At 39.6% G+C, this 22,930-nt stretch overlaps 1 long non-coding RNA gene across 1 annotated transcript; it reads right to left on the bottom strand.

Annotated features, from left to right (window-relative positions):
- Positions 1-871: 871 nt before the first annotated feature.
- On the bottom strand, positions 872-9,290 carry LOC134757371 (uncharacterized). Its single transcript, XR_010131228.1, has 3 exons — positions 9,277-9,290; positions 2,008-2,116; positions 872-1,091 (listed from the first exon to the last, which is right to left on the bottom strand). It is a non-coding gene; the product is annotated as an uncharacterized lncRNA (long non-coding RNA).
- Positions 9,291-22,930: the final 13,640 nt, after the last annotated feature.

Genomic DNA, 22,930 nt, shown 5'->3' with positions numbered 1-22,930 from the left:
ACATTCATCACCAAACTGCTGGATGCCTATTATAAAATTAAAGTGCATCTGTGGTGACTATTCCAGCTAATGGCTGATTATCCAAAGGCCAATCATGAACCATAGTTATATGAAAATAGTTGTCTTCACTCTCTATTCCATCTACAATATCAAAGCAGAATCAGAAGCAACAGTAAAACGCCAGAAATGTGAGATGCCATTCCTCAGGAAGAAATTGTCTACATTTGTCCAGAATAGAGCATCTTACATAATAGATGAAACATAAAGCCTCACCTCTCTTGGGATATGAGAATATTAAATGTGTAACTGATCCACAAAGAAAACAAAGTCTCCTATTGTCATTACTTTGTTCAATTAGGTCCCACATTTCTATTACTTATTTGGCAGAGACGTAAGGTTTTGCCCATACCTGAGTTCTCTACTTCCCTTTCAATTAGGCTAGAATTTCCAGTCTCTCTTTCAGTTAGGTGTAGCAATATGACTAAGTTCTCACCAAAAGGATGAGTAGAAGTGACATACACTCCTTCCAGGCCCACCTGAGAACCTCATTTCTTTTCCTGACCATAAGGTAGAGCAAGATCTGAGAACCTGAATAAAACTGAGTCTCATAATGAAAATTGCCTGGGTCCTTGGATGACTGCATAGTGGAGCAACCTACTAATCCCCCAGATTCAATAAATTAACAGGGGTGAAAAATAACCTTTCATTATTTCAACCCATTTCCATTACTGTTATTTATTAGAACAGTAGACCAATTCTAATAACACATTTATATTAGAAATAGCAAAGAGTTCTCTTTTTTGCCAATAAGTTCCAGGAGTTTTCACTTTAGGAATGATCATCTGAAGCTAAACAATTCATATTCACCCTGATCTTGCAGAAGCTCTGAGTCAATTCCCATGCAAGGCTAACGGGTAACTGAGCTGATGGACTAAGTTTTTTGATGAAATGAAAGCAGGGGTCATGGTGATCTTTCACAGTTGAGTGATGTCTTTCTTCAAAGACGTATATATATATCTTGGATGTATTCCATAAGAGTTGTTCTCCTTTATGAGCCTTGCCAGATGGGGTCTTCTTATAATTCCACTTTCCTTGAAATGAGAGAACCAGGGCCAAGCACTATGAGCATTTATTAGATATTCCTTGATGATTATATAAACATACAAGTTTAAGTCTGATAAGCCTAGGCTATGGACTATGGAAATAGAGCTTAATTATGGCCTGGACATGTTTACTGGTTAGTAGCAAGTGTCCGGGTTTCTGGCCATTCTGTTGATCTTTATTGATACATAATAGTTGTATATATTTTGGGGGTATATGTGATATTTTGGTATATGCATACAATGTGTAAAGATCAAATCAGGATAATTGGAATATCCCTCATCTCAAACATTTATCTTTTCTTTATGTTGGGAATCTTCCAACTCTGGTCATTGTCTTGAGGGCAGTTTTGCAAAGCATGTATTTGATTAACCTCTCAAATCATAACCTCCTGTCTCCCAACCTATAGGGGGTATGGAAGGAAGAACTGAGTATTCCCAATTCATTTTATCTGCGCCCATATGGGTTTGTCTCATGCTCATTGGAATAATAATGTCTGAGAGCAATGAGGGGGTGGATAGATCACTGGAGAGTGTGTGTGTGTGTGTGTGTGTGTGTGTGTGTGTGTGTGTTATCTGCAGGGGTAGACAGATAGCAGTTCTAGGGAAGTAAAAAGCAGAGCAGAGAAGTAACAAATGGACATATGAATACTCTACCCAATCTCTGGCCTTTTACAAACAAATAGGTTTAACCCTATACCATAGTTCACCAATATTACTAATTAGGATGAGCCATGCTATTTGATAAACTTTTATTATGTTTTATTATAAACAAGAACATTTGAATTTTTCACTATTAATAACAAATAACATGTGTTAGAACTTAATGTACCACAAAGCACTTTGCATAAACATTATCTCAAAGCAGAAATTTTTTTGGGCCCTGCACCCCATCCACTTGGCCCACCTCTGATTTCAGAGCAGCTATGGTAGCACTTCCACGCATGTACTCTGCCACCATTCTTTCTCAAGCTCAAGCAGCAACTTCTCTCCACTTCTCTGCCTCAGGACTTTCTCTAAAGTCACACAACACAGTCACAGTCAGAAAGCGTGGGAGTGGGATGGGAGACAATACTCCTGGTGTGGTGGAAACTCTCAACTAATGAGACAAAGGCATTAGCAGGTAAATGTCTGGACTTCACATGTTCTGGAAAGACAATTCCGAGGTTCACATTCTATACATTTAGAGGGTCCTCAGTAGAATTAAGACCTAGTTGCCCACAGCAAAAACCAACTGATATTCCAAAAGTGTTGTCCCTCCTACTTCCTTGTCTCCTTTTCCCTGCTCTGTCAAGATGGTTTCCCTGCTCTAACAAGAAGGTAACTCGATCCAAGTCCTGGATTTGGGCTCTGCTTTAGGATAATCTGACCAAGATATTTCACTGAATCTTCACTCTAGAATAGAAACCCATACGCATCATGACATGTACCTCTTGAACATTTGCAGCTAAAGAAAAAAAGGCACAAGGTGAATTGGGCAGCTCGTGCTCCATCTGCTGGAGGGTTAGAAGTTGCCAATTATACGACTAAATGTTGTGACTTAGCCATACTACTTTTCAAGGACCAAAATTGCAGCCAAACTCAGAAAGATATTATCATTTGCCTTCTAAAGAGACTTGGAGTTGTAGAAAAGCTATGAACTCATCATGTATCTTGCTTGTAGAATCCACTTTGGGACTGTTTGGGACTGTTACTAATTTTGACAAACCGTATTTGAATCTTTAACATATTATTGAATTAATGTAACTTCAAAAGAAAACTAGCAGCCTCTTCTATCAAGTCTGCCTTGTATCATCACCTTTCTCTAATTTCTCTATTATTTTAAAATCTAAGTTTTCTAAAAAAATACTTTATCTTATAACCTCAGCTTCTGAAATTAGAATTTTAAAAGCTTCTAAGCAGTTAAACTCTAAATAAAAAATTCCATATAGTAAAGCTTCTGTAATTTTTTCCTGATCCACTCATCACATACAGTTCAAACAAGTTTGGTTTCCTTGGTAGTTTTGCCCTTGAACTGAATAGAAATAACCAGATACAATGTAAGAGAACAGAATATATGTGTAGAAAGGAATAATAGATAACAACATGGCCACAGGAGAGAAGACAATAAAAATCAGAAAAGAGAGTTTTAAAAGATCAAGCTGGCTTTTGTATGCACCTGAATAACCTTAGTGAAATTTTAGATCATATCACCACCTAAAAATCAATGATGAGAGAATGATGGCAAGGAATCATGTATATTCTGTTTCTGAAGCCAAAGAAGTATAGAGGATAGAATAGAAATATTTTCATGATGTAATTTTAATACTATCTAGCATTTATTGACTACCCACCTTGTGCTAAACAATATACACTTGGCATTTTACAAACATCATCTTCAGTCCTCACTGCAACATTGCAAATCATTTGCCACTATCCTTCTTTTAAACAGGAGAAATCTGAGGCTCAGAAAGGTTGTTTAACATTCCCAAGGCAACACAGTTAGTTGATAGTTACCCCAGAGTATAAATTCAAATCTCTTTAGCTCCAAAATCCATGATTCTTTCTTACTCTTTGTCACCTTTACTATAAATAACATTTCTATTAGTTTGTTCTTGTGTCACAGCAAAGGAATACTTGCAACCGATAGTTTATAAAGAAAAGAGGTTTTAATTGGCTCATAGTTCTACAGGCTGTACAGGAAGAAAGAAGCTGGAATCTACTTCTGGCGAGAGCCTCAGGAAGCTCCCAACCGTGGCAGAAGATGAAGGGGGAGCAGGTGCATCACATGGTGAGAGTGGGAGCAAGACACGGGGAGGAGATGCCACACTCCTTTTTTTTTTTTTTTTTTTGAGATTAAGTCTCGCTCTGTTGCCCAGGTTGGAGTGCAATGGCATGATCTCAGCTCATTACAACCTCTGCCTCCTGGGTTCAAGTGATTCTCCCACCTCAGCCTCCTAAGTAGCCAGGACTACAGGTGCACACCACCACACCCAGCTAAGTTTTCTATTTTTAGTAGAGAAGAGGTTTCACCAGGAGCTGGTCTTGAGCTCCTGACTCTCAAGTAATCCACTAACCTTGGCCTCCCAAAGTGCTGGGGTTAAAGGCATGAGCCACCATGCCTGGCCGAGATGCCACACTCTTTCAAACAACCAGATCTCACACGAAATCACTGAAAACTCACTCATTACCACAATGAGTGCACCAAGCCATTCCTGAGAGATTTGCTCCCATGACCCAAACACCTCCCACTAGGCCCACTTCCAACATTTAGGTCACATTCCAACAAGAGATTTGGAGGGGATAAAACATCCGAACCATATCGTTCCACCTCTGGCCCCTCAAATCTTATGTTCTTCTCACATCGCAAGATACAATCATCCCATCCCAATAGTCCTCCAAAGTCTTTGGTCATCCCAACATCAACTCAATCAAAAGTCCAAAGTCTCAATTGAGACTTAAGGCATGTTCCTTCCACCTATAAGACTGTAAGAACAAAAATAAGTAATTTACTGCCAAGATATAGTGGTGGTACAGGCGTTGGGTAAATATTACTATTCCAAAAGAGAAAAATTAACCAAAAGAAAGGGGCTGTAGGTCCCACAAAAGTCTGAAACCCAGCAGGGCAGTCATTAAAGCTTAAAGCTCCAAAATAACCTCCTTTGACTCCATGTCCCGCATCCTGGGCACACTGCTGTGCTGGGTGGGCTCCCAAGGCCTTGGGCAGTTCTGCCCTGTGACTTTTTCACACTGAGGTTGCAAGCTGCTGGTGGCTTTACCACTCTTGGGTCTAGAGGGTGGCAGCTTCATTCTCATAGCTCCAGTAAGCAGTGTCCTCGTGACTCTGTGTGGGGGCTCCAACCCCACATTTTTCCTCAGCACTACCCTAGTTCAGATTCTTGGAGGGGCTCTGCCCCTGTAGCAGGCTTCTGCCTAGGCACCCACACTTTTACATATATCCTCCAAAATCTAGAGGGAAGCTGTCAAGCCTCCTTCACTCTTGCGTTCTGTGTGCTTGCAGGCTTAACACTACATGAAAGTTGCCATAGCTTAAGCCTTGAACTCTCTGGAGCAGTATCCCATTGCCTTTTAGTGAAGGCTGAAGCCAGAGCTGCCAGGATCCTGGGAGTAGCATCCTGAGGCTGCACAGGATAGCTGGCCCCTGGGCCTTGCCCCTGAAAACCATTCTTTCCTCCTAGGCCTCTAAGCCTATGATAGGAGGAGTTGCCTCAAAGATCTTTGAAATGCCTTTGAGGCCTTTTTCCCCATTGTTTTGGATATCAGCACTTGGCTCCATTTTAGTCATGCAAATCTCTTTAGCTCCACAGGCTGCTTTCATTTCCCCCTGAAAATACTTGCTCCTTTTTTACCACATCTCAGCATCAAATTTTCCAAATGTTTAAGCTCTGCTTCCCTTTTAAATATAAGTTCCAACTTTAAGTCATTCCTTTGCCCCCGTATCTTATCTTAGGCTGTTAGAAGCAGCCAAGCCACACTTGAATGCTTTGCTACTTAGAAATTTCTTCCACCAGATGTCCCAGATCATTGCTCTTAAGTTCAAACTTCCACATATCTCCAGGATGTGAGCAAAATGTAGCCGAGCTCTTTGCTAAGGCATAACACAAATGACCTTTGCTCCAGTTCCCAATAAGTTCCTCATTTCCATCTGAGGAATCATCACTCTAGCTTTCACTGTCCATATCTTTATCAGCATTTTGGTCACAACTATTTAACCAGTCTCTAAGAAGTTCCAAACTTTCCCTTATTTGCCTCTCTTCTTCTGAGCCCTCCAAACTCTTCTAACCTCTGTGAATTACCCCATTTCAAAGCTGCTTCCACATTTTCAGGTATCTTTATAGGAAGGCCCCCACTCCTCAGTACCAACTTTCTGTATTAGTCTGTTCTTGTATTTCTATAAAGAAATACCTAAGACTGGGTAGTTTATAAAGAGATTTAATTAGCTCACAGTTCTGCAAGCTATACAGCAAGTGCGGAGCCAGCATCTGCTTCTGCTGAGGGCCTCAGGGAGTTTCCAGTCATGGCAGAAGGTGAAGGAGGAATAAACAAATTACATGGTGAGAGGAGGAGCGAGAAAGAGGGGAGGTGCCAGGCTCTTTTAAACCAGCTCTTGTGTGAAATTGTATAGTGAGAACTTACTCATTATCATGAGGACAGCACCAAGCCATTCACGCAGTATCCACCCCCATGGCCCAAACACCTCCAACATTGTAGGTCATATTTCAACATGAGATTTGGAGGGGACAAAACACCGAAACCGTATCAATATTTAAAATATAACTTAAGGTGACAAATTCTAATTACCTGGTTTATATAAAGCCATACTAGATTAAAGAAATATTAGTAATTTGGTGATAATGACAAAACAAAAACAGCTGAAACACTACATGATCCATCTTTAGGCACAGAGTTTTCAGAAGTTAGATGTTCTTCCGATTATCATCACATAGCAAATTATTATGATAAAATTGGCACCATATTTTAGTATTTCAACTTTAATAAATAATAAGTAATAATCTAACACACTTATAGTTTATTAAACATTGAAAAGCACTTTTTTCATACATTATTTAATATTTATACACACAATATTTCACTTATGGAGGTAGGAGCCATATGTTTAACAGATAATGAAACCAAAGCCCAGAAAGCTTAAGTGCCTTTCATAGAATCACACAGTATATTAGAACCAGGGGAACCAAAATCAATGTCTCCTTATTCCCAATTTGATGCCAATAAGCAACATACCCAAATTTAAAAATGTGAAAAAATTTTGATCATTATAAAAAATCAGTAAGTCACATATTCTGCTACTATTTTGGCTAAACATAAAAAATTACCATCTTATTAAGTTGTGTTAATAAATGGTCAAACGGAAAAACAAAAAGGGAGGCTCTTGGAATGTTTCTATATAATTAGATTTTTTTACAATGGGATATTTTGCTTAGCTGGGAGACTGCCAGCTATAGACAAAATATGGATGTGTAACAACCTCCTCAAAACTTACTGATATACAGCAATTAGAATATATGCTATGTTCAAATGTCTTCAGGTCAGTTGGGCTGTTTTGCTCCACTCACCTCTCATTCTTCCTGGACTAACAATTTACTGGGGTCATGTTCTTCTCAAAGTCAGGGCAGTGGTGCACAAAGCCAGGTGAAGGCAGAGATACTTCCGAGGATGAGGCTCAGCATTGTCTTACTATCACTTCCATCAACTTATCATCGGCCAAAGCAAATCACACAGCCAAGACCAACATCACTCAGGTGGAAGGGCTACAAAAGCATATTGCAAAGGGTGTGGATAGAGAAAGTGGAACATTGGGAAGAGTAGTTTAACCTACAACTGGTGATTATCATAAACAATCATGCATTCCACAACTTATTTTTACCAAGTACACTGCATACAGGACACTAAGGATATAGCTGTGAACCAGACTAACGTAATCTCTTCCCTTATGGAAGCTATGAAAGAGGAGAGAGAGAGAGAGAGAGAGAGTGTGTGTGTGTGTGTGTGTGTCCAAAAGTTATATTAGTCATAATTCAGCCTGTCTTTGTTGATTTTGAAGTATACTTGATATATCGTAGTGGTCTCCATTCTAAACATGTTTTTATTGTGCAACATTTAAATGATGAGGTTATAAGAAATTAAATTAAATATGCAGTTATTTCAGGATATACTACAGTCAATGTTGCCTAGATTCTTAATTTCTTACCATTTCCCCTATAAAACAACGATGCACTTTTTAAAATTCCAGTTATTTTAGTCTTACATGTATTTTAATTCCAGATAGATTGGAGTTCATTGGAAAAAATATTCTCTTAAATGTGGTGAGTACAAGTAAAATTAAAGAATCTATAAAGTCAAGAAAGTGGCAGGTTCTTATTGATAAAATAAATGAGGATGATATAATCATTTTTATTCTTTGCCAAGTCCCCTGATACTATTAATCCCATAACCTCTTATTCTCAGACAGGAGAGAACATCACTGTCATTTCCTCAGTGACTGGGACAAATATTAAAAAATTGTAAGGGCTAAGTAGACATTTACTGAATCAATGCTGGAATGAATACATAACTCAATCAATAAGTCAGCCAATGAAAAGGGAGATAAACCTAATGATTTCCTGCTAATATTCATGGACTATCATTGGCTTCTCCAGTATAAGCTCCTTAGATGTTGGGGGCACACATTTTTTTGGGAGATGGGTCACGTAACCACAGACAAAATTCCTATGAGTCAAATGGCAGCTCCATAATTCTCTTTCCTTGTTATTTTATAGCTAACACACTCTTACTATCATAAGGCATTCCATCATCATCTACAGGGCTTACGATGATGTTCCTAACATTACATCTTCTAGGTTTCTCCAAGCAGACCTCTATCCTCGTACAGAGGTACTGCAGTTTCCAGAACTTGCCTGCTCTCTTCCCTTTCATTGGTGACGATGACTGCTCTTTTTCTGTTTCCTGTCTGTATCTCTTGTGCTTGTCCTCCTGGAAAATCCTCCATTTTTCCAATACGAACATGTCTCTTTTATGAAGTCTACCCTGAGCTCTCAGTGGTAAAGAAACGTTTCCTTCTCCAGCCTCCCAGAGTAACTTGTACACACAGTAGCCTATTTATGACATTCTAAAGCAATTACCAGCTCTTATCATAGTTCCTAATACCTAGTAGATGTTTTCATTCCTGCTGAAAAATATATAAGTAATAACAGTTTACAGCTGGGCACGGTGGCTCACACCTCTAATCCCAGCACTTTGGGAGGCCAAGGCGGGCGGATCACGAGGTTAAGAGATCAGATCACGAGGTCAAGAGATCGAGACCATCCTGGCCAACATGGTGAAATCCTGTCTCTACTAAAAATACAAAAAATTAGCTGGGTGTGGTGGCAGGTGCCTGGAGTCTCAGCTATTCGGGAGGCTGAGGCAGGAGAATTGCTTGAACCGGGGAGGGAGAGGTTGCAGTGAGCCAAGATCGCACCACTGCACTCTAGCCTGGCATCAGAGCAAGACTCTGTCACACACACACACAAAAATAGTTTACCCAGTTGGCTAAAGAATCATCAGCCAACAATTTAATATAAATATAAATGTCACACATTTTTAAAAATACTATTATAGTACAGCCTTCCTTAGGCCTTCTGAAGCCTTTTACTCAATGCTAATAAACACTCACCTCATCTTACATTCTGACTTCATTTTATCAACAAGCATTTTTGAAAATCTGGGAAACAACAGCAAAACAAACAGATGAGCATATTAGCATGAAATATGCAAAATTCTGTATTCTTGTTTGAAGGGTTGCATTTATTGCCTTTAATCCAGTTTACAAATTGCAGGAGTTTAGGATGCTTATTGACGTTTGTGTTTGATTAAGATACGACTATATATTTAAGAGCTGGCAAAACTGTCGAGCCAGCCTGTGATTGCAGCAGTAATTAGGCATTTTAGCACATATTAGTGTAAACAGCTGTGTAAAATCCATATCAATGTTAGAAACACAAGCGATGTGGTTCAGTTAAAATATCACGAGGTTGGTTATTGGCTGAAAAATGCTGAGGAGAACCTGGAAAAATTAATTGCTCCCACACAATGACATAGGCTAACAGAGGTTAATTTAAGGGAACTCTCTTTCAAACATTACAAATGGAAGTAGTGGAGTAAGAAGGAGATTTGGAGGCTAGAATCCCTTTTCTAACTCTACCCACTCTTGTGTGTAATACACACATCCTGAGATATTCTGTATTTTGGTGGAGAGAGTCTCGCTATCACTCACCAGACTGGAAGGTCTCAAAAGTAAACTGAGCAAAACTGTAAATGCTATACACATCCAAAAGTTAGTTATCAGGTCCATTAAACCACAACTGAACTCCACCACCCTTCTGTGGCCTTGCAAATATATATGGCAGCTCCTACACTAGGCAAGTCTTATGCATAAAAAGTGTAAATTTTGAGATCAACGTGCCTGATTTCAAATCTCTGCCTTGCTCTTTTCTATCCCTGGGATGTTGAGCAAGTTATTTCACCTTTCTAGACATGATTTTTCTCATCTGTACAATGGGCATAATCTCCACTTCATAGTCACTGTGTTAATAATGAAAATAGACTTCATATATAGATAGCCTGAAAGTACAATGTAGGACCCAGATAGTCATGAGTGATACAGATGTTTCAAGAAAAATATTATATGAGCAAGAGATTAAAATGGGCTATTATTCTACCACTCCATATTCTATGCTATATTCAAAGAACCAAGTCTTCCATTGCTTCCATAGGCTTTCCATTGTAGAGATGCTACCAGTGAGAACCAAGCTGAAGGGCTATCTCAGTTCATCAGCACTTTCCAATAGCACAGAATCACTAGGGTCAAAAGCAGAACTTGAAGACTCGACTATCAGCTCTATTAAAGCCAACACTGGACACTAGATAGCCAAATGCTTTGGGTAAATTTCTTTTGCTGGTGGTGGGAAAGAGACAGAGATAGTGTAACCCTGCCATCTGTTGACCTAGCAGCATATTGTGCCACTTCTGGTATGAGCAAAGGGCTCTCAAACCTGGGAAGGAGGTGAAAGACCAATATTTACAAGAGTACAACTGCTAATTTTATTCTGCAAACTCTAGCTGTGTTACTGCACTTTAACTATTATACGCAGGCTGGTGGAACCACAGATTCTAGGAACAATATTCCCTGCAAGTTCTTTCAGTTCTACCCACTCCATTCCACCCGAATACCAATATGATTATTAAAACAGCTATCTGCGCTTCTCTGGGGGCACATTCAATAGATTTTTGAAGGTAAATCATATGAACAAAGAAGAATAACTCCAATATATGTCACTAGAAATAAAAGGCTCCCTACAGGGCATGTGGCATTTTTAGCTTTATATGCCAAGTCTCTTATCAAACACACAATATTGATCAAAAATTAAAATAATGTGTTAGTGGGAACTGCAGCTCTGGTCCTAAAATATCTGCTATGAATGTATTAATAACCAGGACTACCAAAGTGAAGAAGAAATTGACCTCCGATTAGATTTAAAACTATATTGCTGAACTGAAACTATATTTTTTGAGAAAAAGAAACAAAGAAATTATCGCCATTTTCCTGTTTCTAAACAGAACTACATAGATCTTATCTAGCCCACTTTCAAAGATCTCCAGAAATTCTGGGCTCACATCCTCCTTTGCTGAGCACACCACACTAGCACCTGCATCTTTAAGATGTACTCAGTTTGTGCCAAGCGTCAAGCTTGTTTACTATTTTTCTGTCTCTAGTGAGGCTTGACATTGGTTAATCAACACTCTTCTAAAAGGTTTTTTTAAAAAATCTTTAGGACAGTATTAAACTTGAACTTCATGTACTTGTTATTGAGGCTTTTGTTTTGTTTTGCTATGTTTGTTGTTTGTTTTTGAGAAACTGAGTTGTTTTCATTTTATTTATTCAATGAAATGATATTTACTAGGTGCCTACTAAACAATGAGCAATATGCTAAATAATAGGAATTCCAATGGAGTAGGTCAGATATTTCATAAACGTATACTCAGATATGTAAAATATGGAAGTTTTAAAATTCTTTTCTAAATGTCCATGTAACCCCCATTTTTAATCTTTTATTTTTTCATTGACAAACAAAAATTGTATATATCACGTACAACGATTTTTAAAATATGTCTACATTATGGAATGGCTCAATTGAACTGATTAACATATGCATTACCTTAATTCCCATTTTAAACCCATGTTTTACCTAATAAAGGAAATTACTTTAGTTCAGATAAACATAGGGCTTATTTTCAGTCACCTCAGGGCTGTCTCAGTCTCTTTCAGGCAAGCTCAGTCCATTTATAGGCCTATCAATGCTCCTTTTCTCCCTGGAGTGATATTAACATTCCAGGAGGGCTATAGGCATCCTCCATCCTTGCAATGAGATGAGACTCTTGATGAGAAGTGACTCCTTTGTCTTGCCTTTGGTCATTTTGCTCTGATTTTGTTACCTGGAAAAACTCAGGTATCCACATGGCCCCTGCTGCTCAGATTCTCCTAGTCACTCTGCATCCCAACATTGCAACTCCAGGGCTCCGTCCGCCACTTTCGCTAGCCCGCTAGGAAGCATTCCACACCCATCTCAGGAAGCACAGAAATTTAGGGATGTTCTCCCACCTCTCTGGGTGGCTTCAGGCATAGGCAAGATGCCAGCTCAGGACATTTGTACAGTTCCCGGCAGCCATTTCTTTGCGTCCACTGTTGTTGCACTGTACCCCTGAGGACTTCCTAAAGAGGCTCTGCCTGGTTGCTGTCATAGCCGCTTCTTTGTAGGCCCCACACCATAGCAGCCAAAAGGCCCTTTTATAGGGACTTCTCTTAGCTGTCTTCATAGGGACAAGCTAAGCTCTCAAAGCAACTCTTCCCCAACAGTAAAGTATTGTTTCTAGTCTGATTAATCAGGTTTTTCACCTGTTCAGTTTCCGAACTATCATTTTAGGCTTTGTTATTTAAAATGTAAACCAGGGACCAGTAGCTTGCAGTATTTTCAAGCTTATTAGAAATGCAGACACTCAGGCCCAATAGGAAGCTGTGCATTAACAGTGCTCCCGGGTGATTCCTGTGCCCCTTCCAGTTTGGGAAGCACTCCTAGTTAAGGTATTAACGGCTGCTGAGCTGGGAATTCAGCCTTTTATTCCAAAATGCCTGCTCCTAGTAAGATGAAAATATTTGCTCCCAAGGCCATTTCCTCTACCGGGAATTTCCAGAGGCCTTCTTTGAAACTCAAAGCCAGGGATTTGTGGTTTTTTTTTTTCACTTTCTCTGATCTTTTGTATCCTGTACTCCATTCGATAACTATCTCTTAAGGCAATGAATATCACTGATTCAATGGGATAGTGGAAGATGGGAAATCTGGAAGGGAAGTGTAGGCTAGGCCAAATGAGTATCTCCGATTTTATTCCACTAGCCAACCCAAAGAACAATAAAATAGTTTCTTAAAGGAGCACACACACTAGTGAGATTCCTGATTCTACCAGCCTGCAAATTATTTGAAGGTAATGTAACTCAGGTAAAATAATCTTTTCTGCCTACTTCTAACAAATATGCTCTACTTCAACCCTTAGAAAAATCTGGACATGGGGACTGGAGGAAATTAAATACACACTCAAGTGTACAATTAAGTACACTTGTTTTTAATGGATGGGTAGAAAAGGGACAAAGACATGTTATGACAGCTGCATTTCAGGGATAGTTACCTAAAACTTGGTGGATCACAAGAAAAATTCCCTTCTCCTTGTAGCCAGACACTGTAATGTGGTACTTTATCTTTTTATTTGTATAAATGTGTGGGTTACTAGTGCCATTTTGTTACAGGCATAGATTGGGTAGTGGTCAAGTCAAGGCTTTTGGAGTACCCATTTCCTGAATACCATACCTTGTACCCACTAAGTCATTTCTCATCATCCACCCACCTCTCACCTCCTCACCCTTCTAAGCTTCCATTGTCTATCAGTCTACTCCGTATGTCCATGTGTACACATTTTTTTTTAGCATTGAATAGGGTATTTTATGGAGACTTAAAAAGATATAGAAAGTCCAACATACCTCTAGGAATGTATTTTTTTTTCCTGGTACCCTGGATATCCCTGAAAAATCATCAATCTAGGTCATAATATTTTTAGTTGTTTATTATTCATGAAACAATGCTATGTATTTATAATTTTACCTAACACCTTTGTTGGATAAAGTTCAAAGAGCCTAAACAGTTTACGGGCCTAGCATCTTAGGGCAGTAAGGGAAACAGACATGACCACCCCTCTTTGAAAGGCAGGGGCCACTGCTAAATCAGAAACCTGAGATCCAGACCTTTGCTACCTGCCCTTGAACTGAAAGTAAGCATATACCCCAGGGTAATTATTTACTTTTATTTTCCCTCTCAAAAGTCCCAGTTTAAACAATAAATAATATGGTCACCCTTTCTAGAGCCTATTGCAGTTTGACCACCAAGGTTTTCCTCCTGTGCCACTCTGAAAACTGCTGATGGCCAAGTTCTGTAATGCTGCTGAGGTATCCACCCCCTCGCTAGAATGGACCTCTTTGCTTCAGGACTATTCCCACTGCTTAACAAATGCACATTATTACCCCTAATAAACTTCCCGAGACTTGTCAGCTTTTATGGAGTGATAAAGCCTTTCTTTGAAACACCTACCTTGCTTTTTAGTTAGGAGCAAAAGAAAACATGTTCCCCTGGTAAACACATCTCCTCTAAGATGGCAAACGAGAAACTGCCCCTGCTTTCCCCTCCCCCACCTATTTTTTTTTTTTTACCCTTGCAGCATTTAGAAAACTCTGTCCAAGAATATTACTCTATGAAGAAAAAAAAAAACATCATCTCAAAATTATTAAAATCTCTGTGGGAATTCATGATTAATTTTAAGGCCTGGCAGATTAAAATACATTATTATGTACACTCTAGTGCATCCTTTCAGATATTTTCAGAATCTGATTTTGCTCTCTTGATACACACCAATGACTCTACATGTATCTAGTAGATTGCAAGGAATAGATTAGCATTAAAGAGGCAGTATTGTGTTGTTAGGTTGTTATATGTAACTTGTGCTCATACATTAAGAAAAATGTACCTGGCATTCCCCCGGACATGACCAGGCCTCTTAAAAAAAGAGAGTGAGTGAGAGCATGGTGACTACTTGGTGACAATACAGTTGTGGCAGCAGTTCTGAAATTCTGACCTTTGGGGTATTCACTGATGTTTTTATCCAGTTCCCAGGCAGAAGACGAACCACAGCAGCCTGCCAGAAAATGGAATACAGGCATTTATTTTCAGAAGCTATCAAATTTTCTACTTCCTAATCGGAAAAGAGATGTCCTTTTGGCTTTTTCTTTTTTTCCCAGGAAAGTCACAATTGCAGCTGCAGAGACAGGGATAAACCTACAGCTTCTTTTTCTTTGTTAAAGACAAAGAGTAAAATCAATGAAAAGCAAATCAACAAAAACCTGTATAAACCTTACCATGTTTCACTTTGAGGAGTCCAAATACAATGACAAGGAAACTAGCTTGCCTCTTCCTCCAGGATATGACACTTCCACTCTTGATGACCTTCCTCTGTTTGTAACCTTGAATAAGTAGCATGATTCTTGGTATTTAGATGGGGTATCTGTCATTCAAGAGTGAAGCTGCTCACTTCCACACAAGATATTCTGTGACATGATTTTATTGTTAACAAATATTACTCATAGAAACAAAAATAGAGGATTCTGACCCAGTTAAGGGCTCTGTAGAGCTTTTGGCATAATAATGGATGAGTGGTTTTTTTGACTGAGCACGGTGGCTCATGCCTGTAATCCCAGCACTTTGCGAGGCTGAGGCAGACAGATGACCTGAGGTCAGGAGTTTGAGACCAGCCTGGCCAACATGGCAAAACCCCGTCTCTACTAAAAAATACAAAAATTAGCTGGGGATGGAGGCACACACCTGTAATTCCAGCTACTCCGGAGGCTGAGGCAGGAGAATCACTTGAACCTGGGAGGTGGAGGTTGCAGTGAGCTGAGATTGCACCACTGCACTCCAGCCTGGGCAAGAGTGACGCTCCATCTCAAAAGAAAAGAAAAAAAACAGATGAGAGCTTTTTTTATCTCAAAGCTAATACATGACAATATATACATAACACTAATTTACATTTTTCCCTTTAGATGATGGAACCAAATGCACACAAGAGTTGACCTTAAACTACAAGACGAAGTGTCCAAATTGGATGTTGCGGTTCTCCTGTTTACCTACTCCAGTTTCCCTTGCCAGATACTTGCTCTAATTATCTTCCTTCTCCACTTGAAATTTTACAAAATATTTGTGTTTTTAAAAAATCCTTCATGTGGGGCTGGGCGTGGTGGCTCATGCCTGTAATCCCAACACTTTGGGAGGCCGAGGCAGGAAGATCACCTGAGGCCAGGAGTTCGAGACCAGCCTGGCTAACATGGTGAAACCCTGTCTCTACTGAAAATACAAAAATTAGCTGGCCGTGGTGGCATACCATGTAATCCCAGCTACTCAGGAGGGTGAGGCAGGAAAATCACTGGAGCCTGGGAGGCGATTGAGCTGAGATTGCACCATTGCACTCCAGCCTGGGCAGCAGAGCAAGACTCCATCTAAAAAAACAAAACAAAACAAAACAAAACTTTTCATGCGTGGATCTGCTCCCAACATGTTGACATTTACTAGATGCTATCAGATTAATCCTATTTCAATATGGGGTACCCCTATTTCAATAAGGGGTACCTTCCCTTCCCCTCAACTTTCTCTACAGCTCCCCACTCTCGCTCTCCCTTGTCCATCCATTCCACCACTATTTGCCCGCTTTCAATTGCTGGTCTTGCTCAAACTTTTTCTTTACTGTTCTTTTGTCCTCTCCCTCTTCATTTGTTTTATACTTAGCCTAGACAGTTTACAAGTGAAAGAGACAAAAGAAGAAGGGGCTATTCAGAGAAAAGAGGCCCAAATACTGCAGAGGCCCTGCTTGTGTTTACTGCTGGTGTGTTGTGATCCTCCCCTCACTGGATTTTCCTATTTTAATGGCCTTCCAGAAAAAAAATAGTGTGTGTGGGGCCTGGGGAATTAGTGTACTTATTAAGGGCTCCTGCAACCAATCATAGCCATTCCACTTTGAAATTATAATTATATATGTATGCACGTACACACTCTCACACACACAAACATTTTTGTTCCCTATTCTAAAACCCATTTCAGGCAGTTAGGTGTTCAACCTAGCATTCTGGGAAATTGACAACCTGGAAGAAGATGCAGGGGTGATAGTGACCCCATCTAATTTCCAGTTTTCAAATAGCAGGCTTCATCTGTAGTTGGGCCTCCAGGTTGCCATTCAGCCCTGAAAGACCAAGAGTATCTTCTGGTTTTTTCATCCTGTCCTCTGAGATTTCACATTCACATACAGTCCTTACAAATAACATATTAACATAGTTTCCATGTGATGTTTAAATAATTTTCAGCTATATTTAGAAGAAAAGATAGAATCTTAAGCGACTGACCCAATAGAGGAAAGGGTATCATGGCAGACGTATGACTGAGTTCTTTGAATAAGTGGGACCTTGTATCAGTCCATTCCTGCATTGACATAAAGAAATAACTGAGATTGGGTAATTTACAAAGATGAGAGGTTTCATTGGCTCATGGTTCTGCAGGCTGTATAGGAAGCATAATGCCGGCATCCTCTTAGCTTCTTTGGAGGCCTCAGGAGACTTTCAATCATGGCAGAAGGCAACGGGGAAGCAGGCATGTCTTACATGGTCAAAGCAGGAGCAAGAGACAGGGAGAGGGAGGTGCTACACACTTTTAAACAACCAGATCTTGTGAGAACTCTATCACAAGAACAGTACTAGGGGGTATGGTGCTAAACAATTCATGAGAAACTGCCCCCCATGATCCAATCACCTCCCATCAGGCGCCCCCTCCCAGCATTGGGGATTACATTTCAACATAAGATTTGGGCAGGGACACAGATCCAAACCATATCAGACCTTGAGTAGACATCGCTTGAAATTTAACCAATGAGAAAATTGGCAGAAATAACTAACATCAGAGGTATTCATCAGTTCGTCTCAGCTTCGCAAATCAGTTGAGATTAGAACCATCTCTCAAATTTGAAACAAGAATTCAGTGAGAAGTTCATTACGCAACTTGCAATGCTGAGCAGAGAGGGGCTTTCCCTCCACCAGCCCTTGTGGGAACACATGCTGTGGTAGAATAGCTCTCAAGGAGAAAATACCCTACTGCAGGGTGAGTCTAGGCTTGGGTAATAGCCCAGAAAGCAAGTGCAGAAGTGAGACTTTGCCTAAAGACAGGCCCTGCTCGATGCTAACCACTGACTATTCCAAAGCAAGAATAGACTTTCTAAGTTTCTGTTACAATGAAAAATGTAAAGAAAGTTTTATTGCCTTTACATAAAATAAATTCTCAATAAATATTTGATGGTATTGAATAAATGCACATGTATGAATATGTATACATAGAGATGATAGGTAGATGCATAGATAGACAAACATATAGATAAAGTAAATGTGTGTGTGGTGTGTGTATGAGGGAGATTGAGAAAGAGAGGAACAGAGAACGAAAGTATTCAATTCATGGTAGTATCACTCCTCTCCATCCCATCTATAATCTTCACCTCCAGAAGGATCACATATAAACCATGTAAAATTAAAATAGGATAATCAAATTTAATATGTAAACAATAAACTTATGATCATTTTTACAAAATAATGGGACAACATGATGTAAGGGAAGAAGCAAGCACAGTTTCTGAAAGTTAAACAGACCTGAGTTTACATTCTCTCTCTACCACTTGCTTACTACATGACTTGGGGCAAATTACTCAGCCTTCCTGAGACTTAGTTTCCACATCTGACAAACTAGAATAAAACTTATTTTTCATGGTTACTGTGAAATTTAACACATATTACTATAAATATCTAGCATACCAGGGTTTCAATGCATTTTAGCTGGCTTCCATTTCCTTCATTTGTTGATGGCATGCAGCACAATAGAGGGTCTCCCTGAAAGAATAGGGGAAGAGGACAGGTTCCAGCTGCAGAAGTTAAATGAAGTCTAGAGCCAGAAGGGCTGATCCTGGGCCCACAGGCAAGGAAAATATTAGGAAATAAATTTTGAAAAGACCAGCCATAGGAGTTCATCTGAGGTGAGCAGTACACATTGCTGGATCCAGCATCCATGCCAGCCATGACTGAGCAAAAAGACTTCAAGGTTTTGTCCCAGGAGATAAGGTCAAAAGAGCCAATCTGCAAAGATCTACCAAGTACTACATGTTAACCATGTACACTTTCCCAAGTTCTTTAAATAAGTGAATACTGACCATATACCAAGGAAATAAGACAGTCTTTATCCTGGTTTTACAGGTAAGAAGACAGAGGCATAAAGAGGCTAAATAATTCAACTAAAGTTACCCGCCCAGTAAGTTGAGGAGCCGGGATTCAAATCCAAGTAGCCTGGTTCTAGAATCTGTGCTCTTAGCCACTGGTGAATGGTTTTGAATGCTGGAGTCTAGTGTTTGTTTGTTTTTAATGAGACAATACATAAAGAAGAGAGAAAGATAGAGCAGGTTTATTCTAACCTCAGGACTAGTAGTAATAGTGATAACAACCACTGCACATTACTTGAAATGTACCAGATGCTGGTGCTGAGCACTTTACATATCACTGAATCCTCTCAACAACCCATGCTCTACTCACTACAACTCTCCACTTATTTTTGTTGAGGGAACTGAGCTCATAAAAGTTAAAGGTATCAGCATTAAATGAGATATATCTATGTCTTCATATTTCCTGGTTTGAGTTGTTTCAGCACCTGACTTGAGACAGTTGGTGTATTGGTGGCAGACCCCATTATTTGAAGAGCCAAGAGAAGACTGTTGAAACTGAGAGGGGACAAAATTACTGGGGACAGCCATGATTGCTGTGTTGCCCTTCCTTCTTGTGGCAGGTTCACTCACCAGGAACTCCTCAAATCATACAGTCAAGTGCCTGTAGATGCCATGATGGATTAGGCCACTCACCTAACTTCGGGGCATCCCTGAACACACATGCAGTCACACACACTCACACACACACACACACACCTCCTTCACTGTTGGCCCCTAACTCTTATGACTTAAAGTCAGTAATATAATGTAGGACTAAAGTGGAGGGCAACAATTTTGGTCCGCTATTTGCCATAGAGTGTCACTTTTCACAGTAGAATTAGATAACAGATAATAGTTCATGCGATAGGCTCAGGCCATGATGAGTTTAAGTTCAAATATATTAAGATTTCAACTTATGGTCAGGGATAAAACCCTACCTTGATTTTCTAAAACATCACAGTGGAAGGGACACCAAATTCTAATTGTCCTACAATATTAATTCCCCTTTGTATTGGAGGCGGCTTAGCCAGCAGATTCGGGCTGACCTCTGAGTAGGAAAAAGAAGAAGAAAGAAGAAGTAATCACCGGTGCATGAATTGAGGGAACTCAGCCATTTATAAAAGGATTCCACAGTCAACATGTAAAAGGGTTTCTTTGTAAATTTCCCACTCATTTTTTTTCCTTCCGTTGATGCAAGATTTTTTCATTTTAAATAGTGGGGAAGCTGTAGAAAAGAATTATTAAAATCAAGAAGAAAGTAAATAAAGCGAAAAGCAATTCATTTGGTCATTGCCTAAAGAATTGTAAGTGAGGTATCTATAACTCAACATCTTGTGCTGAAGAATTTATTAATTAATTCCTTCCTTGATTAAGCAAATATTTACTAAGAAGGCACAAAGATAGGAATAGGAGATACAGTGTAAACAAAATGAGATAATGTCTTTGGCTTTACAGAGTTTTTATTTTACTGATAGAGAACACCAATAAACAAGTAAATGTTCAAACAAACATATTCATAAATATTAAGAAGGAAAGTAACAGAAATGGGAATAACACCCTAGAACTATATTAAACTGGTAGCTGGAGTAGAAAACAGATTGAAACAAAAACATAAAAAAGCAGATATTACCATCCAATTAAACATATTTTTAACAAGTATTCAACACTGCACTAGACATGAATACATTCCTGTTTTTGAATGCTACACAGCCTGGATGGGAAAATAGAAAGAAAGATGGATACATCATTGCAATACCCTGCAACAACTGCTCCAATGGAGGTGCCATGGTGGGGAAGAGGATGGATGGGTTGAGTAATTAAAGTCTTCAACAGAGGGGGCTTTAGAGCCAATCCCTGAAGGATGAGCAAAAAACTCAACAAATGATAATGAGTTTGTAAAGACCCTTGGAATAATGTGGTAAAAAGATGCACATATCTGCTAAGGAGATTATTCTTTATCTTAAGGGGAGCTCAAGAGACCTGTAAGCAAGGGAGGGATTCCATCACATCAATGTTTGGGAAAGACCCCCATGACAGAAGTTTAGGAAATGGATTACATCTGGCAGGGACAGAGCTGGGGAGACTAGAGAAGAAGTAATTAGGTCAAAGGAGAGAGATTCTTCAGACCATGTCCTCCACCACTAGTGGCCCCAGTGGGGCCCATGGAAGAAAATTTGCTGGAGGGAAACTACACTAATTCATAGTCCTAGTCCAGAGCTGGGAGCTGCTGTGACCCCTGTTGATAGACCATCTGTAGGGGGACAGAGGCTTACCCTCCCACGCTGGCAGGTGTGAAAACTGTACAAAGGAAGGCCAGAGGTGGGGGCAGTCCCTTCCCCAAATCATTGTGTGACTCCACCCTGTGCAAATACAAGCCTGAAGGAGAAGTGTCCTCATCTGCAGCTCTCTACGTGCTTTTGTGCTTATTGAATGGACAAAAGAATACAACTTGTAATGCTTCAGAAAGACACTGTGCCATTAGAACCAAATAAGGATGGCTTCATCTAGTCTCACATTTATCTAGCCCTCTTAAAATCGAATTTCAATTTGAACAAATAATTCTGAGCTAGCTAGCTAGGTCTGAGTAGAAAAGTAAACATCCCATCAGCATTAATGATTTAGTTGATCGTCTTCATCACTATTCAGTAGCCATAGTCCCAATTCTAGTATGATTATTTATTTTTTTTAAACTGTCTTTGGAAGAGGTGTTGTTTTTTAACTTGCAGATGTCCTTGGGCTGATCTTGTGTTATTTCCTATTTGAAAGCTTCAGGTGTTGCTTTCAACTCTGCTTCTCTCGTCTATCACGAAGAGATGTCCTACTGGCATATCAAGCAGCACTTTGCAACAAGAGGCCATGTTGGTCAGTATCCAGGAGGAATAGGTATATTTTTAATAGGCAAAGATGACATGGAAAATAAGATCAAGGTTGCCTAAATTCAATTTTGGAACAAATCTCCCTTTTTCTCATTCTGATTCCCAACAGTTTCATCTTTTCTATAAAGGTGTTTCATCTATAGTTCAATATCACTTTGCCCTTAATAATGCCATGATTAAAAAGCATCTCCATGTTGTGATAAAAGGTTTGTTTTGCTGTGCAGAGAAAAACCAACACACTTATTCAAAATCAGGGAACACGATTCTTTTATTTTCTTAGGTTTACCTTTGAAAGTAACCCTGATCCTTAGGAAGCTGGGGAAATGTTTAATCACATGAAATTGGGTACAAATCACCTCCTTGAAAAGCCTAAAGCCAGAAACACTTCCCTGGAGCATCCTGTGCTTTGAGACTTTCAAACTTTCCCCAAAACATGAATTATGATTTTTCTCTTATGTACTTATTTTTCTACAATAGTTTTTCTGCTTTCTAGTTCTATGCTGGTCTCCTTCCTGTACCTCAGATATGTTCCCAGATCAGTCTCACATGAGTGAGAAATAGTTGCCCCAGCCTCGAAACTCCAGTCAGGGAGAGGATCAAGGAAGTAGGGGATATAAAAGCATTTTTTTTTTGTCATTTTTAATGCAGAGCTATTGGTAGGCATCTGATGCTGGATACAGCAACCCAATTTGCCCATCTCATGAAAGGCACCCCACTTTACCCAATCTCAGAGGTGATAAACCCAAGGGCAAGGAAGAACAAGTAATAAAGTGTTCTTGTCATGCAGCTCAAGATTTTTAAAACACATTAACTGTAATTTTTAGATAGTCAGAATTTAGTGAACCACTAAAAGTGACCCAGTTCATTGAACCAAACTGAACTGAACAGATGGAATTCCACCCTCCTTCTGCTTGAATGACTTCACGAACAATGCAGAGTCTTCTTTTAAATCCCTCCTCTGAGCTCCTTACCTCACTTATGCAAACATGTCGGGAATGCTTTGGTCATTTTTCTCCTTGGCAA

The sequence above is a fragment of the Gorilla gorilla genome, chromosome 17, assembly GCF_029281585.2.
Source record: "Gorilla gorilla gorilla isolate KB3781 chromosome 17, NHGRI_mGorGor1-v2.1_pri, whole genome shotgun sequence".
NCBI lineage: Eukaryota > Metazoa > Chordata > Mammalia > Primates > Hominidae > Gorilla > Gorilla gorilla.
Note: the sequence above shows the minus strand (reverse complement) of the source record. Positions and strands in the feature narration are given on the sequence as shown.